We start from the raw sequence: 6,112 nt of genomic DNA, 5'->3' as shown, positions 1-6,112 counted from the left end.
TCTCTTGAGGGGGGAATGTTAGGTAGTTAGAATAGGAAACAGGAGTCCAAAATTGTGGTGGCCAAAAGACAAGGAAGGGGAAAGCCTGCAAAAATAGAACAAAGGAAGGTCAAAGGAAGGTCCGAGGACTGGAGTTAAGACCTCAGGTAGAACAAACAGCACTTCTGGCTAAGCCCAATTTGCATAGGGCAGGCCCAGGGGGAGGAAAAAACATATAAGAGGAGGAGCCAAAGCACTTTCTCTCTCTCTCTTTCCCTCTCTCCTCCCCACCCCACCGCCCCCCTCACGCTGGCACGCTCCTCCACTCTCTTGTCTTCACGTCCTTGGGTTGGCATGCCCTCACGCTTCCAGGATGGAGTCTCCTACTATCTTCTAAATAAAATAGAGCTGTAACACTGATTTGTCTAAGAGCTATAACACTGTCTGTCCAAGACCCGAGAGCTGTGACATGCCGAAGGCTTTACTGTCTGTCACTCCAAATCTTTGTTGTGATGAGACAGAACTGAGGAGCATACACTCGCCTGACAATAGTATACCTGGACCCTCAGAGAATCAGTAATAAAACTAACTCAAACTGAAAGAATTCAGTGAAGGAGCAGGATTTAAAATTAACAAAAATTGGCTTTCATAAGGCAGGCATACCATATTTTGCTTCACTTTATAGAGTTTCACAGATAACTGCATTTTTTACAAATTGAAGGTTTGTGGCAACACTGCATCAGACAAATCTTTATGTGTCTTTTTTCCAATAGCATTTGCTTACTTTGTGTCTCTATCACATTTTGGTAATTTTCGCAAAATTAGAAGTGGAGTTTGAAGATGTGACTGAATTGCTGCAATCTCATGATAAAAACTTTACAACACTCAAGGAGTCTCAGAGAAAGTGATTTCTTGAGATAGACTTTATTCCTGGTAAAAATGCTGTGAAGATCATTGAAATGACAACACATAATTTAGAATATTATATAAACTTAGTTATTAAAGCAGAGGCAGGGTTTGAAAGGATTGGATCCAATTTTGAAAGAAGTTCTCCTATGAGTAAAATGCTGTCATACAGCATTGCATGCTACAGAGAAGTCATTTATGAAAGTGTTAGGGGAACCACTGACTGCAATCACCCACCCTGGCTAGGCGAGATACTAGCCACTTGCACGAGTCACATTACAGTAGGAGGTTTTGGTAAGGAATATGGAACTAACAAGCTACCATCAACAAGAATTTGGGAAAGGTCAAAAGGAGGGAGGAGACGCCAGTCCATATGTTCTACCGGCCTCCCAGAATTCTTCTCGCTGGAATCCACTTTGGTTGGACGATACGTGCACACCACTAGGAAGGACCCTGAGTGTCAGAATGATTGGCCAGAAACAATCTGAAAACTAACCCCATCACCATAAAACCTGAGACTGCGAGCCACAGGGCACAGCAGTTCTCCTGGGTTCCCCTACCCTGATGGTCTCTGCCCTGGCACTCCTTCCAATAAAGTCTCCGGCTTTCTCAACACGTGTGTCTCCTCAGACAGTTCATTTCCAGGTGTTAGACAAGAGCTTACTTGGGCCCTGGAAGGGGTCCCCCTTCCTGCAACAAAAGAATGAGTTAATTGATGTGGCAAACTTCCTTTTTGTCTTATTTTACGAAATTGCCACAGCCACCCCAGCCTTTCAGCAACCACTGCCTTGGTCAGTTAGCAGCCATCAACAGCAAGGCAAGACTCCACAGCAAAAAGAGAATGACTGAAGGCTCAGATGATGGTTAGGTTTTTTTTAAGCAATAAAGTAGTTTTAAATTAAGGTATATACATTTTTATACATAAGGCTATTACACACTTAATAAACTATAGTATAATATAAATATACTTTTATAAACATGCACTCGGAAACCAGAAAATTTGTGTCACTTGCTTTATTGCAGTATTCATTATTGCCATGGTCCGGAACCAAACCTGCAATATTTCTGAGGTTTGCCTGTAGTAAGCAAAACATAATGTTAGAGAAAAGCCCATTTACAACAGCTAACTAGAAGATTAAATACTTATGAATAAATTTAATAAGGTGCAAAACCTATATAAGGAAATTTAAGACACCCCTGAAAGACATTAAAGCAAATTTAAACAAATAGCAAAACATGAATATGTCAATCCTTTCTAATTTATAAAGTCAATGCAGCCTTACTAAAAATTCTAAGAAGTTATTTTACTGAATTAGACTGATTTTTTTTAAGTTCATATGGAAAAACAAATATGCAAAAAATAACCAGGAAAATTGTCAATTGACTTTCAGTAAGGGTCCCAAGGAAACTAAATGGGAAAGAAAAGTTTTTCAGCAAATAATATTAGTACACCCTGCTGGATATCTACATCTGAAAGAAAGCAGTTGGGCCACTATGTCACAGCATTCACGAAAACCAATTCAAATTCTATCATAAGCCTAAATGCAAGAGCTAATCAAGCTGTTGAGGCAGTCTGAGTGCAGGTTGAAAAAGAATTTCCAGATATAGAGAATTTCAGAAGGGAGTGAGTTTATTAAGAGCAAGGAGCAGAGATAATGAAGGCACTGACCTCCTGACAGACCAGGGAGAGTGGACAGTTTCTGTGGGTTAGTGGCCAATTTTTATAACCTCAAGACAAAGAAAATTCCTGCTGGAAGGTTGGCCCTAGAGGACTGGTTAGGGCGCTATAGAGTGACTACTGCAGTGGGCATCTTTGCCTAGTTTGGAATCAGGAAGCCTGCTGGTGATGATCATAGAGGCTTTTGGTAATGGTTACAAAGGGGCTTAGCTTTGGAGTGACCTTGATTCTGGGCTCCACTTCTGTGGCCTTGGTACAAGGTCTTGCCCCTGTGGCCTTGGGGCAAGACTCAACATTTCCCCCTCTTCTTATTAAGGGGCCAAATTTTTGACCCCTTAATCCCTGCTCATGTCTAACTACCTGCCTATCCTCATCTCAGATCATGGGGAGCCAGGTCATTGGGGAAAGGGGTGGAGACTGCTCTGGCTTCTTCCTGCTGGACAGGAGCATCATGGGGTCCTGGGTTCCAAAGCCTGCTCTCTGTCAGGGTGCATTTGAGGAGGAAGATGAGAGTCCATGGAATGATCATACGGCTTGTTCCAGTGTAGTCTGTGTGCTAACTGGCTGCTATCCTTGTTGTAGCATCATCTGGAGATTTAGTTATATTCTAGAAGAAACAAACTTTACAAGAAAGTTAGATATACATGGCCCAAAGATCAATAGAAGCAGAAAAGCTACCAAGGGGCCTGGAAGAGGGGCTAGCCTGGAGAACCAGGACCAGATAGACATTGGTTTGTGATGTTAGTGTTTCTCTCGGTAAGAGAAGATGAAAGAATTGGGGCTTATGAAAATCTTTGTTTGAAAATACCTCATTTCCCAGAGCACAGAGTGCCTTATTTCTGATTTCTACCCTGAATTCCTTTCAGAAGATGTTGAAAGTCAGTAGCTGCAGTGGCTCCTGATTTAATCTTTGTAGAGGCAGACAGCAAGTGCCAGTTCCAGGTTAGCAGGGCTCCTTCATGGCAGTAAATTTGACCATCTGTGTGGGGGCATTTTATGATCATTTTGTCCCATGATGCTAGGAATGCTCATTCCCAGATCTAGTGACGATTTTTCTGATAGATCACTTAATATGCTGTTACTGGACTTCGTCATGAAAATAGTAAAAGTTCTGGACCATAGCTTCCTTACTGCTACTGCTAAGTCACTTCAGTCGTGTCCGACTCTGTGCGACCCCATAGACAGCAGCCCACCAGGCTCCCCCGTCCCTGGGATTCTCCAGGCAAGAACACTGGAGTGTGTTGCCATTTCCTTCTCCAATACATGAAAGTGAAGTCGCTCAGTCATGTCTGACTCTAAGTAACCCCATGGACTGCAGCCTACCAGGCTCCTCCATCCATGGGATTTTTCCAGGTAAGAGTACTGGAGTGAGTTCCATATGAGGTCAATGATCATAATTATGTAACTCATAATTATGGGAAGAAGCAACAAGATGGAATAGTAAGGAAGCTAGTAGTCTCTTATAGTCTAGGAAAATATTCCATCTTGTTGCTTCTTCCCATATTTAGAGTTACATAATTATGATCATTGATCTCATATGGAACTATATATCATCATTTTATTAGAGACTCAGTCACACATTTGGTAATATAAGAGACAACAATTTTATAAAATAGGCACTATAGATAGCCATATAGCTAGCAGTAATAGTAACTTCACAAGTAAGAATTTAAGAATTTTTATTAGGTGTAGCCCAGTATATACCTAGGTTAGCTGACTTAATCTGTTAAATGACTATAGCCAGTGTTAACCTGGTTGTTGATCATGGTGCATCTGATCTTTACCTAAAGATTGATTATGAAGTTAGGTTTCAAAAACAAACTTAGAGTGCCCTTTATTAACTCGGTTAAATCTTATAACAGTATAACAGCAAAGGACTATCTGGGAAGTGAGTCTTGGTAAATATAGACCTTATTAACAAAACTAGAATTTAATATTTGGGCTTTCCAGGTGGCACTAGTCGTAAGAACCTGGCTGCCATTGCAGGAAATATAAGAGATGCGGGTTCAATCCCCGGGGTCGGGAAGATCCCCGGGAGGAAGGCATGGCAACCCTTTCCAGTACTCTTGCATGGAGAATCTCATGGACAGAGGAGTCTGGCGGGCTACAGTCCAAAGGTTTTCGAAGAGTCAGACACAGCTGAAATGACTTAGTACAGCATACAGAATTTAATATTTAGTGAAACTCTTTTTTCTAAAATTATTCCCATTTTTATTAAACATAGCCAAGACTGATTTGTTTTTTAAATAAGTTTGGTCCATTGACTACAGATGTCATAAACCTGTCATCAGATTTTATCTAAGTGGATTTTTTTTCTTCTAGAGGTCCCCAGTATACTTTGAGATTCCTGTTTATATCAGGAGACAGTCTTTTTATTTACCTGACAAGGCTCTTCAGAACCCAAGTGTCTCCAGTTTCTGGAGAGACAAGGCAGAGAGGAAAGATTAATGTTTATTTTACCCACAGGTATAAATTGCCAAATTGTTTTGAACCATAAGTAGCTTGAGGAGGAAGAAGCTCTTCTCCTTAAGATTAGAAGCCAGTAATATATCAGACAAAAGGTCATGAACATTGTAATCTTATTTAGCAGTTTATTTAATCCCATGTAATTAATTGTTCTGTTGTCCTTGCCTGATGATTGAGGATGATAGTGACAGTGATAGTTTTAAGAAGTTTGTGAAGTTTTTGTTAAGATTTATATATAATTTGTCCGATGAAGTGGGTGCCTTGATCACTGGAGATTGTAGAACGTATACCCAAGTGGAAGACACACTTTTAATAATTTTTTCCTCCATTGTGAGAGCATCAACCCTGCAGCCAGAAAAGGCTTTATCCCATCAAATAAAAGTGAAGTTTGTCAGGGAGCCAAAATCCAAGCAGCCACCTTGGATTTCCTATGGCCCTGACTGACTGATTTACAGCATGGAGGAGGAAATGGCAACCCACTCCAGTAGTCTTGCCTGGAAAATCCCACGGATGGAGAAGCGTGGTACGCTACAGTCCGTGGGGTTGCAAAGAGTCGGACACGACTGAGCCACTTCATTTATCCATTTTAAATTCCCTGATTTATGAGTAGATGAAGGGTTAATTTTTGTATAAGCAGAATGAGCTTTGCCTGTGTGCCATAGTCCTCACAGATCATTTGAAATTCTTATTTATCACAACAAAAGTTGTAACAGTAAGTTTTAAAAACAAATATAAATCACTTCAAGGTGAAGAAATGTACATAGTCTGTTATCAAAAGCTGCCTTCCAAGAAAACTTTGTTCTTTTAACAGGGAGAGAAAACCAAATTCCAGTTTGGTACCAGCTTATATTCACTGTGGAACAACAGTTATTCACTTAGCCAAAGTAACAATAAAAGATTTCAAAGGCAGTTTAATATCTTAGAAACTTGTACCATGCACAAAACTCTCTTCTGTGGGTCCATTTTCCACAAACCTTTTCTTTTTTCACTTTCTGTGTTCATCACTTTATTTGCCCATTCAAAGAACAGCCACCTGTAAGTTTAGACTTACTTCCTTTTCCCTTGACAAAATGTAATTCCATT

This window comes from Bos javanicus, chromosome 18, assembly GCF_032452875.1.
Source record: "Bos javanicus breed banteng chromosome 18, ARS-OSU_banteng_1.0, whole genome shotgun sequence".
Lineage (NCBI taxonomy): Eukaryota > Metazoa > Chordata > Mammalia > Artiodactyla > Bovidae > Bos > Bos javanicus.
This window is presented reverse-complemented; position numbering follows the sequence as displayed.